Source organism: Natrix helvetica (assembly GCF_964273705.1).
Source record: "Natrix helvetica genome assembly, chromosome: 1".
In the NCBI taxonomy this organism is placed as follows: Eukaryota; Metazoa; Chordata; class Lepidosauria; order Squamata; family Natricidae; genus Natrix; species Natrix helvetica.
In genome coordinates this window covers 229144567-229158173 of record NC_138548.1, presented here as the reverse complement: position 1 = coordinate 229158173, position 13607 = coordinate 229144567, and the positions used below count along the sequence as shown (strand labels likewise).

Genomic DNA, 13607 nt, shown 5'->3' with positions numbered 1-13607 from the left:
CCAATAAAGAATTCTGTTCTGTTCTGTTCTGTTCTGTTCTGTCCTACTCTACTCTACTCTACTCTACTCTACTTTACTCTACTCTACTCTTATTCTATTCTGTCTCTCTTGCTTCTGACCCAAAAAGATGACCCAAAAAGATGACAGAAGCCCTGTAGATATCACTCCATTAAGTACACCACACATGAGGCTCGGTCATGTGTACTCCTCCCGATAGGCCAGTGTCAGATAAAAATGGTAAGGGAGCATTTGTACCCGCTAGAGTATTTAAGGGACTATTATAGGCCAGAGAATCAGAGGAGAGTTCATAGTGAATCTGATCATGCAGGAAAATAGCAATTTTTATGAACAGCTGGTACAAGAGATGATGGAGGGGGAGCACTGTTCTGATCTCTGAGGCCCATTGGAGCCCTCCGCAAAGTAGGTCTTAGTAAAGGAGAAATTATTTATTTATGCCAAGTTCCGGTTTCGTCTTCAACCCCTTGTTTGAAGTCTCCACAGACCCATTCAAGGATGAAGAATGCGGAGAATGTCTTGGGATGGGCAGGAAGGTGGGGAGCAGATATAACAACAGGAAAGAATGATGTAATGATTGTTGTCCTGTATCCATTTAACTGAAATGCACACATGGACACCAACACAAGGAAACCTTGGTGTACATACACACAGACCCCAGGCTGCTGTAGTTAAGGACAGCATTCTTGCAGGAAGGGAAAAGCCCCGGTTTGATATCAGTGCTCCAACCCCACAGCGAGAAGAGAGGATAAGCTGGTAGGCAGAAGCTTGGAGGGCAGGGTGACATCAACGATCCAGGTCAGAAGTCCAGAAGAAGCTTAGGCCTAAAAGGAAGGAACAGTGTTCCATGAAGGCTATTGAGAAGTGCTTATAGAAGCAGCTGGCAACTTCCTTTTCCTCTGCATACTTCCAAAGCTCTCACGGGACGAGCCTTTCACGCATTGCCTGGCTGAAGCTAGTGTTGGAGTGGCAGTGCAGGCTGGAGGTTCACAGCAGTGTGGGTAGGAGACTGGACAACAGTCCCTTCTACTGCTAGAATCAGGGTCCTGCCAGGAAGCCAGCAAACACCCATCCTGGAATCTCTGTGGGTGCCTGACTGACTCTGACAGCCAACCAACAAAAGACTTACACATAGATCTGGGAATACCAAGGTGCCCTTTCAGTACATTCTTTCCACGACCGCCAGCTCAGCCTCTGAGTCATAATGAGTAGACTGTGGGCACCGGCCAAGCATGCCACCTTCTCTGATTCAGTTGTTGATTGACAGGTGTTCCTTTGGACCTCAAAGAAATGACAAACCCCAAAACTAACTGAAGGAAAATTGTGTCTATTTGGCTGAACGTTTCCTGGTCTCCTTTTCAAAAGGAGTCCTCCAGGCATGCAGGGAACTCATCTCCCCTCAGGAAACACAAAATTAAATGCCTACACACAAAGCCTCTTCACTTAAGCCTGTAGGCTCTACACGAGCACCCAGTGATCAAGCTCTCCTTCAGGGTGAGGAGATCAGGAGATGCAAAACGTGTAACAGGAAAAAAAAATTCCAGCACTATTCATTTCAACCGTAAAAGTAAAGGTTCCCCTCGCACATATGCGCTAGTTGTTCCCGACTCTAGGGGGAGGTGCTCATCTCCGCTTCTAAGCCGAAGAGCCAGCGCTGTCTGAAGATGTCTCCATGGTCATGTGATTGGCATGACTAAATGCCAAAGGGGCACTGAATGCTGTTACCTTCCCAAAGGTGGTCCCTATTTTTCTACTTGCATTTTTTACCTGCTTTCGAACTGCTAGGTTGGCAGAAGCTGGGAGAAGTAATGGGAGCTCACTCTGTTACGCGGCGCTAGGGAATTCGAACTACCGAACTGCCAACCTTTCTGATCGACAAGCTCAGCCTCTTAGCCACTGAGCCACCGTGTCCCTTTTCATTTGAACTGTAGGGTTAGATAAAAATGTTTTCTCAGGAACAGACCAGAGGTTTTACATGTACTGTAGAAGATTTCAGGATCAATCTCCAGGAATTAAGCAGAGGCCAGAAACTTTTAAAGAATTAGTGTCAGTCATTTCAGATATTTAACTTATGCTCCATTTAAGTTTTGGGCATTTTTTCACATACAAATTGGAATAAATTCCCTAGATACCTTTTTTTCTCTCTTAGTTCAGCAGTATAACTGCCGCACTAGAGACCAATCTTGTGCTAGATGGCAAGAAAGACTCTTCTGAGCCTAACTTATATCACTATGAACTTATTTGCGGGTGAGGGGACCCAAAGGATCACTCTTTTTGGGGGGCTGTGAAGTTATCAAGTTATTAGGGATAAAGAAAAGCCACTTTAGGCACCTGGATACTTAAAACCAGTGGTTTTAAAATAATAAAAAATGGACCAGCAAGGAAAAAAGTGCTTTAAAAATCTAAACAAAAAAGCTTCCGAGGATCGCATGGCTCAGAGTAAGAGTAAGGGAATTGTACATACTCTCCTGTACCAAAAGAAGAAATATAAGTGGTTTGTAGATTGTGAGGCTATTTTCTATATTTGTCACGGCTGGATTTATCCCAGAATAAACAATTCCAAATCCCTGTAAATATGGATGCGCAGTTACACACTGTCCTTTTGTAGAGAATCTTCCATCTAGGATTATAAATGTGCTGGTTTATATGTGTGTGTTTATATTATCTTCATTAGTTATACAAACTGGATGAGGCTTTCTGTAACTGGCAGCTAGAAATGTACCAGCGCATATTAGGATGGGAAGGCACTCTTTCACCTTTCCAGCCAAGAGTTTAAAAAGAACTAACTGTCCAGAGTGGTAAATCATGAATGGCAAAATATAACAGAACCACGATGGTTCTTTTTTTCCCACAGGCCTCTCCCGTTGCTCCCTCACACACTGCCATTGCATGAACGGTCCACTTTAAAATCAGCATAACGATTTTATTTATCTGTTACATACCCAGAGGTCTTATTATGGCCTGGAATGAAAGAATTCCCATCTCCATTTGGATTATTGATTTCAGCTGCCTTTGCATAATTGAGGAGTTGAGGGAGGGGGTGGGGCAGGGCTGGCAGTTCCCGGGGATGGAAATATAGCAAAGAAGGGAAGGAAGCAGCAGCTTCCCAGCTTCTTTAGATGGGAGATATTATTTCACATACACACACACACCCCTAGAGACTCTCAATGAAGGCCAGAGTAGAGCATTTGGAGCTAAATGGAGCTTGGGAGGAAGGGAGGAGGAGAGAAAGGAGAACTGGACTTGGGATGTCATTGCTTAAACGTCCCATTAGTAATTCTGGGTGCAGCCAGTGGCTCTAGCAGTTGTGCTATAAATATTCATCATTACCTCCATTTATTCTCTATAGTCTCTTTCAGGACTATTAGGCCTTTGGCAGAGAAGCTGAGTCGGAAATAAAATTGATCTCGCCCTCAGAATCTTCTCACACAGAAGGGGGAAAAATTACAGTATGGGAAAAAACAGAGAGTAGGGATGTAGGGACATTTAAATGTGATTATGATCAAGCGTCTTTTTCTGAGAAACTGCAGCTGGTAGTGGCCCCGCCAAGACTTACAATTGGGCAAATATATAACGAAAGAGATGTAACCGTGTGTTTTACATAACTGCCATGCATTGTCTTGCACCAATAAGCAAGTATAGGGAGATTGTAATGTCTGAAGAAGCTTTGGAAGGTCAGTGGATGAGAAGAAAACTTTTTACGATCCTAGGGAACAGGATTACAGAAATGACATTGGAATTGCTCTTCCCACAACAAGGGCAGTGTTCTTACTAATTTGCCTTGAATTGGGTTGGCAAGGAGCTACACCGGTGTCATTGCTATAGCAAACTTTTGGACTACTACCACCAGTGGTATTTATTTGAAACCCCCAATGATAATGTTTCGGCACCAAAATAATTGCAGCAAAGCATTTTCCAGAGTCTCTCTCCTATCCCTGATTTCTAGGGCTGTATGAATATCAAAGTTTTGGAAATTAAAATGAATTTGATGGGAGAGATCCATAACAAATCTCCCATTAAAAACATCTGTAACTTCAAAGGCATGTGAATTCTACGCACGGATTTGCTATACTAAATCAGATAATTACTGTAATTTAGTATTAACAATACTGGTTGAGTTCACATATCATGCCAAAACATATTGCGGTCTAATTGTTGTTTAGTGTGATATGTGAGGCTAGCTGACACTGACTCTCTGGGACTTCAAACATAGGGGGGGTTTTCCAGCTCAGAAAAAAATGCTGGAAGCAGAACCTGGGCTCTTCTGAGGCAAAATATATCATTTGTTATCTGTTACTGTATGTTTGCAGGGATAAGGTACTGTATTTTTCAGAGTATAAGGCCCACTCCCCCCCCCACACACTAAAAGAGGCTGAAAATTTGGGTGCGTCTTATACTCTGAATGTAGCTTTTTTTTTGAAGCTTTTTTCAGCCCAAATGAAGCGCTAGAGGTTTCCCCAGCTTTTCTCATTGCTTCTCTCTCCGACAATCAGCTGTGCTTTAGAAGCTGTTTTGTATCCCCAACCAGGAGATAAAAAGCATGTGCATGCGCGCTCTAAACCAGCAAACGTATGTGCCGAAGCTGACCAGATTAAGGACGCTAGCCAAAGGAATACCTGGTAGGCAGAATTCCCACCCCTTATTTTCCTCCCCAAAACTAAGGTGCATCTTACACTCTGAAAAATGTGGTAAATAATGCAGAAAGGAGAAATTTAATTTCTCTTTCCCCCCTCTCTTCCTATACATTTGCATCCCCTGGTAGATATAACACTGAAGAAACACTTAATTGCTTGGAGGTAGAATAAATCTTTCTAGAGCTACCAAGCTGAACAACATACATTTAATTAAAAGTGCCTTATACAAGATCACATACAATGCGTTTATCTCTTACTGATTGTGAAAGATAATTACACAAGGACATAGACACCTTGTAGGCATATTTTAACTGTGGTAGAAAACATCCAGGGTACAACAGTACACGTAATCCTCGAGTTACGACCGCAACTGAGCCCAAAACTTATATTGCTAAGCAAGACGGTTGTTAAATGAATTTTGTCCCATTTTACCACCTTTCCTGCCACAATTGTTAAGTGAATCATTGTGGTTGTTTAGTTAGTAAACTGGTTGTTAAGTGAATCTGGCTTCCCCATTGATTTTGCTTGTCAGGAAATTGCAAAAAGTATCCATATGATCACTGCGACTGTCGCACAGGTAGTCCTCAACTTACAACAGTTTGTTAAATGACTGTTCAAAGTTACAACGGCACTGAAAAAGTGATTTATGACCATTTTTCACACTTATGACCATGTCATATGATCAAAATTTGGATGTTTGGCAACTGACTCATATTTATGACAGCTGCATTGACCCAGAGTCATGTGATCCCGTTTACCACCTTCTAACAAGCAAAGTCAATGGGGAAGCCAGATTCACTGAACAAATTGTGTCATTAATTGAACAACTGTAGTAATTCACTAACAAATGGGGCAAGAAAAGTAAAATGGGGAAAACTCACTTGACAAATTTCTCACTTAAGCAACATAGATTTTGCCCTCAATTGGGGTCATAAGTTGAGGACTATCTGTTTATACATACCAGTTGCCAAATTTTGATCACATGACCGTGGGGATGCTGCAGCCGTCATACGTTTAAAAAACGGTCACAAGTCATTTTTTTCAGTGCCATTGTAACTTCGGTCACTAACCAAATGGTTGTAAGTCAAGGACTGGCTGTAAGAGGAATACACACGAAGAGCTAACACTCTGTGATAAGATATGGTGGGATCAAAACATCGTCACCAATCATATCTGAGAAAAAGTGTGGCCAAAGTATGAGATGGAGCCCAAAGCCATAGAGCAGGGGTGTCCAAACTTGGGAACTTTAAGACTTGTGGACTTCAACTCCCAGAATTCCCCAGCCAGCTGGGGAATTCTGGGAGTAGAAGTCCACAAGTCTTAAAGTTCCCAAGTTTGGACACCCCTGCCATAGAGGCACTGGAAATTTGCAAGTTGTCTGAGCAAAAAAACCACTGCCAACAGGTCTGAGATAAAGCAGCCTTCCCAGCTGTTGTCCACCAGATGTTTTAGACTGTTCTTCCCTGAATCTTCTGAAGGCCTGGCCTTGACTCTTGCCTGCTTCGAAGCAGATGTCTTTTGGTAAATGGAAGGGTCACTCTTAAACCATGAACCCTGTCTGGATCAAGGTTTTTCTAAGCTATTTTTCTTCGGTAGGAAAAATCCACTTCCTATAAGTAGATCTAGAGATTTTGTACTATTTTGTCTGGGTGTGTTGTTTGTTTAGGCTGACCAGTAATGATCCGAGTTAGAGTGCAATTTGAGTTAGACTTTATAGTATCTAGCTGTTTTTCACTGTTGGTTTTTTTTTAACAATGGAAGAAAAAAAATAGTTACCGTGCAAACTATAAGAAAGAAGTAATAGGGTTAGAAACAGCTGGGATTGTTGCAGTGAAATTCAGTACTTGCCCCATGCCGCATCTGACAGGGCATTTGCTCGTTGATATGCCCTATCCCCCAACTGAAACCCAGTTGGGATGCTTTCTTGAAAGCCCTGCATTTTACCATTATGGCAGCACTTGGCAAACCTTTCCAGGGATGACAAGCTAAGTATGGTTAGTATTTGAATGGGAAATTGCCAGAAAACACTATTAAGGCCAGATTAGGAAGCTGAAAGGCACTTTGGAAGAAGGCAGTAGCATGTTGTCCCAAAGATGCTTTTTCAAGAGGCAACTGGACTTTCTGGTTTTTCTTTGAAGACGTCTTGCTTCTCATCCAAGAACTGAAGAAGCTTCTTGAATAAGAAGCAAAACATCTCCAAAGAAAAAACAGAAAGTCCAGTTGCCTCTTGAAAAAGCATCTTTGGGACAACTACGGTATGACCTGGATGACTGAGAATCTCGATAAGGCATTAAGCAGCAGCATGTTGTTATCAACACAACTGCACAGGTCTAAGAATTTGTCCCCAAGTTTGATTTGACTTTAGTAGCTGACTGAAAAGAGGACATTTTGATACAAGCTCTATAAATGCAGAATTTAATTCCAGGGAATGCAAAACATTATCAGCTTTTATTCATTATTCAGGCTTTTGGCTACATTTGTGCTAGTGGCTCTTCATTTCTGGCAATTCTGTACTTCAGTGGTGTTGTAGTGTTATGCTTTCAGCTGTTTTCTGGATTTAAATATGCCATTTTTAAATGGGGTTTTAGGGAACAACAGCATCATTATGAAATACTCATTTCCCCCTCACTGTACAGAACTGTTGTTTTTACATTTATTGTAAATACTTTTTCATTAATTGTTAAAAATAATTTCAAAATAAAAAACTAAGAATATATAGATTATAAGCCCTGTACAGCAGAGGTAGTATTCAGCAGGTTCTGAGCAGTTCTGACTGGCCTCACCCTCATCTATTCTCTTCCTCCCGAGTCCCAGCTGATCAGGAGGGAGATTTTGCAGTATCCTTCCCCTGCCACCCGCACCAAGTCACATCCACAGAACCGGTAGTAAAAAAAAATTGAATCCCACAACCGTTGTATATAGATAATAATAACGCACTGCAACTTTATACATCACAGATATCTTTCTCTGCATGGAGTAACAACTACAGAAGCAAAAGACAATTATCTAGAAATTCTACTGGCATGTATCATAGTAGCAGAGCGAGTTAACAGTGAAGTTCTGAAGAGAAGAAAACTCACATCTTTCATCTTTTTGAGCAAAGGTGGATAGAAATAGATCAGTATCTGTTGCAAACCTCTGGGTGATTTACAGTAGAAGAAGAAAGGCTAAGTAGAAAAAAAAAGCAAAAAAGCATTTTCACTTCTTAAAGCTGACGGAAATCAAGAAAGATTGGAGGAAAAAAATAATAAGGTCAGGTTGAGCTTGTTTTCAGAGCCACCTAGTTTGACTATTTTATTTCCACCCTATGAATGTCATTTTGTTTTCTAATCCCGGTACGTTTCATTTGGGCTTGAAGGAAAATTGCAAATCTGGAAAGCTGGTATTTCATTGCAGGGCACAAAGATCAGGAGAGAACCGAGAGAAGAAGACACGAGGTAAGAGTGACTTCCAAGGGAAAAAAACGGAGCTACAGCATCTCAATACCCCAGCAAGCAAACCAACTCTACATCCCCCATCTGCAGCAGATCTCTTTTGGCTACACACAGCAGCTGAGCCAGAAATCAATCAGTTCAGCTCTCCCAACACCACCGACCTTGTGGGAATGGGGAGGCCTGCAGTCGCTTTCAATCTGGCAAAAAATCTTCACATGGATGTGTTCGGGGAGAAGAGTTTGGGAGGGTGGGAGAGGACGGACTTACATTATCTGAAATTTTCCCAAGCTCATCCAAGGCCAAAAAGAAACAATTTAATGCACGAATTGAAATGAAAGCATGAGAAAAAAAGAGTGTTTGTGTCCTCCGCATACATTAAGGCTCTCAAAGGGAGGAAAAGATCAGAGAATCATAGAATGCAGTGAATAGGGGGAATCTGCCGCTAGCCCTTAATGCAACAAAGGTGTGTAACTGTCTTCTGATACACTTGTGGGTGGTGATGGGGGAATGGAATGCAGAATTGGTTCGTTCACTGGCTAACGAAAATTCAAACAAAGAAGAGAGCAAGGGGGAGTTCACAATTCCTCTAGAAACTGTTCGGGCATTCATTTAGGGTATGGGGTTTTTTGGCAATCGTGATGAGTCGCCTCTAGGCGAGATGGGCAGCATGTCATTTTAATAAATAAATAAATAATTTGCAGACCAGATAAAGCCTCCAAAATAACTCTCAGGATTGAGCCCAAAATTTCTGTTGTTAAGTGAAACATTTGTTAAGTGAGTTTTACCCCATTTTACAACTTTTCTTACCACAGTTGTTAAGTGAAACACTGCAGTCATTAAGTTGGTAACATTGTTGCCCGGCTTCTTCATTGACTTTACTTGCCAGAAGGCTACAAAAGGTGAACACGTGATCCCAGGACACCGTGACCGTCGTAAATATGAATCAGTTGCCAAGTGTTTGAATTTTGATCACATGACTATGGGGATACTGCAACAGTCATGAGTGTAAAAAACAGTCATGTCACTTTTTTCAGGGCTGTTGTAACTTTGAACGGTCACTAAATGAACCGTTGTAAGTTGAGGACTACCTACATACTGTCAGAACATACCAGAGGTGGGTTGCTACTGGTTCGCACCAGTTCGGGCAAACCGGTAATGGAAATTGGGACTGGGTTACCGAACCTGTAGGCAGGCTGGCCACGCCACCAAACTGGTTCCCCAGTTGCCCACGCCGTTGCCAGCATGTTTTTTTAGACATTTTATAATGTTCTCTGCATGTGCAGAACAATTACAGGCAGCTGTGCATGCGCAAGCAATGTATGGTGCGCACGCACAAAGCACATGTGGAGCGAAACAGCAGTAACGCCGGCAACAACACCCCATGGAACATATGTATCAGTAAATATGATGCTCTTGCTCTGGTCAACTTTAGGAAACTTTTTTGCTATAGACCAGATTATATTTACCAAAGATTACTCTTAGCTTAGTCTGAGTGTTCAGACCGTTATCCTCAAACTAGCACCACCAGAATAAAGTCTTGCATTCAGTTTCATGTTATACCTGTGAAATTAGCCTGAGAACAGGACTAGTCCTTCATTTTCTCCCAGATTAAGCTCAAGGAAAGAATTATTTTGCTTGCTGCTTTCATGTTCCAATACAAACTGCTTAGCGTGCCACAAAAATGTAACATCACCTACACAGAAGGATGGAGCAGGGAACACGGTTCAGGGAGAATGTAGCTTTTTCTACACATGTGAAGTCTTTGGAACGGGAGGAAAAGATGAAGACTCATTCCCAAAATTATGCTGTACTTTTGGGGAACCTCCAAGCACCTTCAATTGAGTTAGCAGCTGCCCTCCACGCCATGGTCCCTGTTTCGTTGCCTCTGCATGCAAGCTGCTGCAGAACTTTAAATGTTTTCTTACCATGCAAAAGGAGCTACTATGGCCAGTTTATGAGACTCATAAGCGTTTGCTTCACTACTTGGGAATAGGATGCTGGATTACCAGATGGCTCTTCTTAACGCTTGAATCTCAGCTCCAAGGAAAAGAAGGAAGCTCTGATTTGTTATACTTTATGAGTGTCTTGTTACAACAATCACATCAGGTAAAGTGGTGTAAACCTGCCGTGTCTGCAGTTTCTCAGTACTTTTTGCAGGAAAAAAATAGCGTTTTTACCACCCGCAACTTGACCCCTCTTGTTTAAAAAGCAGAGTACTTCAGAACAACTCAGTTTTAACATTGTTTCTGTTGCAGTTGATCATAATCCCAGCATAGATGAAACAATGGGAAGTTATCATAGTTGGGTTGAATGGAGCTGATGTATCATCCACAAAATATAGATACTCTCTTCACCCATCATGATCCAAGGACCATGCCAGACAATCATTTCCTTTCTAGCATTTGCCATAGGGCTGAGTACCTGTGACTTCTGCGGATACTGCTGAACTTCAACACCGAACAGATCCAACCGACATGACTAATGGTGAGAAAAGATGGATATTCTATGGCCTGGAAGCACATGATGCTCTGCTTCAGAAGCTTGGCAGACTTTTCACTGCTATCATATGAGTTTATCTGGGAACTATCTGTAAAATGCAGGGAGTTCAAAGTTTATAAATATTGTCTTCCCTAATTATCAGTGACATGTTAGCCTGCAAAGTATTTTCCTGTCTACATTTGTCTTTCGAATCCTGCCATTGAATCATAAATATTTCCATGTATAGATGAAGAAATGAGATTTAAAGCTATGAAATGCATTCACAAATGGCATGGTAATCTAATGTTAAAGAACCTGGATCTTTCTATCCTTAAGCCATAATGTTGATTGCTAGCAAGATAACTATGAGCACAATTAAGCCCAAAAATTCTGTTGTTAAGTGAGTTTTGTCCCATTTTATGACCTTTCTTGCTGAAGTTGTTAAGTAAATAACTGAAGTTATGTTAGTAATATGGTTGTTAAGTGAATGTCTTCCCCATTGACTTGGTTTGTCAGAAGGCTGCAAAAAGTGTCCCCAGGATACCGCAACCGTCATAAATATGAGCCAGCTGCCAAACATCCAAATTTTGATCATGTGACCATGACAATGCTGCAATGCTCATGAGTGTGAAAACCCAAGTCATTTTTTTTCAGTGCTGTTGTAACTTTCAATGGTCACTAAACAAGTGGCTGTAAATTGAGGATTATCTGTAGTTCATTTCTCCATCTCCAGAATCATGTCTTGGAAAGCAGTTACATATTGGTAGCTTCAAGCAATACTCTTGAAGCAATAGGCAACCCAAGAAGAAGCTGCCACTAATACAAAATTATTGAGATCCCAGAATTAACCAGAGCAGTTCGTAGCCTACCTTTCCGGGACAATTTCTTTTCTTTCTTTATTAAATTTACAGTATAGGCCACCAGTGGTGAAATTCACATTTTTTTACTAACAGTTGTGGGCGTGGCTTGGTGGGCATGGCAGGGGAAGGGTACTGCAAAATCTCCATTCCCACCCCACTCCAGGGGAAGGATACTGCAAAGTCCTCATTCCCTCCCCACTCCTGGGGGAAGGATATTGCAAAATCTGCATTCCCTCCCCATTCCAGGGGAAGGATCCTGCAAAATCCCCATTCCCTCCCCACTCCAGGGGAAGGATATTGCAAAATCTCCATTCCCACCCCACTCTGGGACCAGCCAGAGGTAGTATTTGCTGGTTCTCCACACTACTCAAAATTTCCACTACCGTTTCTCCAGAACCTGTCAGAGCCTGCTGAATTTCACCTCTGTAGGCCACCCATCTCACAGTTTGAGGCAACTTGTCCTTCACATTTCCTGTTTGCAAAGGCTGCTGATAGACTAGACCTGACTGCAAATGCAATTTCAAAAAAATAGTATTGTACCACTACTATTATAGGAAAACAAGACAATAGAGTCCAAGAAGCTGACAACCACTACCAGTAAGGAGAAAAAAAAGAGCAACACTTCCAGGAAGGAAGGTGAATGAGGCCATCATGGAAAGTTCAGTAGGACTGAAGTGATCTTCAGCGGCCTGTTGAAGAGCAAGGGCTAAAAGCTGCAGAAAAAGCAATTAGAAGCTCCACTTTGTCAGTAGCCTCACAGGAACGTTACGGGAGGTTTGGGGGTGGGGGGACAGATCCTAGGTCACAATATCCCCAGAGAAACCAAGCATGGAAGAAACCAAACACTTCAGAGAGTCCCTAGAATTCCCTCCACTCTTTTTAACTGAAGGAAGATACTCTCACTCCATCCTTTGGGGACCAGAGGCCTCCTATGATGCCATCCCCAAGATCTCCTAATGCATGTGCAAAGCCACCCAGCTGTCAGGTTCATGCAATCATGACCTGGCTTTCCTATTTAGATTCACAGGGTCATCTTCTCCTCTGATTTCTGCTCCAAGGTGGGGAATGCACTAAGGGAAGACTTCTTGGTGAAGTGTGCCATGGCCCCTTGCTTTTGTAAGATGTTTACAGCCCTTTCTTTTCCTTCTCTCTCTCTCTCTCTTTCTTCTGTGCCACTTCATTGCTTCTGCATTTGCTCCCTGCAAAGCAGTAGTCAGACTTGCTGTAGCCAGGAGCTAACTACCAATACAGCCCTGGCAAAGGAGAGTTTGCTGCCTTCAGCAATGATTCAGCTCCCTTAGCACTGAATAAGACAACTGGCATCAAGACAACTGCATCTCTCAGAATTACATCTCAAGCAGGAAGAAGAAAGATTCATATTTTTTTTAAAAAACCCACCAGTTTATAAGCGTAAAAAAGAAAACATCTCATAACACACTAGGCAATCTATTTAACTAGGGGAAACGGTAAGCTTGTGGGAAGATACTGTAAGGCAAGGGTTTTTTTTTAAAAAAAAACTGAATACACTCAATTATCACCGAAATAATGCAAACTCTGACAAAACACCCATCAAGATCAAGGATTCCCTTCCCTCTACAGAAATATTAAAAATATTTAGGGTAGGGCTGTGGAGAATGTAACCACTGGCTGGTGGATCTAACTTTCACACCCGGTAGACGATGTACCCAAATTGCCTTGGAATTTTAAAAAAAACAAAATAATAAATATCCACCACGGGACCACTGAAAGGAAACAAGCGGCTCTTAATTTGGTCCTCCTTCTCCTACTGCCAAAGCCAGAGGCATTGGCAAAGGAAATATCGCTGGTTGCTAAATTCCACGTATTTTGCACCCAGAATCAGCTTGTGTTTTTATTGCAACAGCCAAGGAATTAAGCAGGGACTGATGCATTTTTACACGAGCCGTGTCCAAGCTCCAGACCCCGAGAAAACCTGAATTCAGAAGACTCCTGGAAATAATGGAAGAGAATAATCTGGCTGAAAGTGAAAACAAAACTATGATGTAAAAAGGACTATGTAAAAGAAAAGACCCGGACAACGCACATGTATAATTTGCATTGAAAAATAAAAACCTTGAACCGGGGGGGGGGGGGGCAGAAAACTCCTGGAAAGATGCGCGATCATGCTGATATTTAAATTACCAGGCGAAAGTTTGATCGCCTCGTTC

At 42.0% G+C, this 13607-nt stretch overlaps 1 protein-coding gene across 3 annotated transcripts in view; it reads right to left on the bottom strand.

Moving 5' to 3' along the window:
* The window catches only part of ITGA7 (integrin subunit alpha 7), a 65727-nt gene that overhangs the window by 51566 nt on the left and 554 nt on the right, over nt 1-13607 (bottom strand). The gene's annotated exons all lie outside the window — the stretch shown is intronic.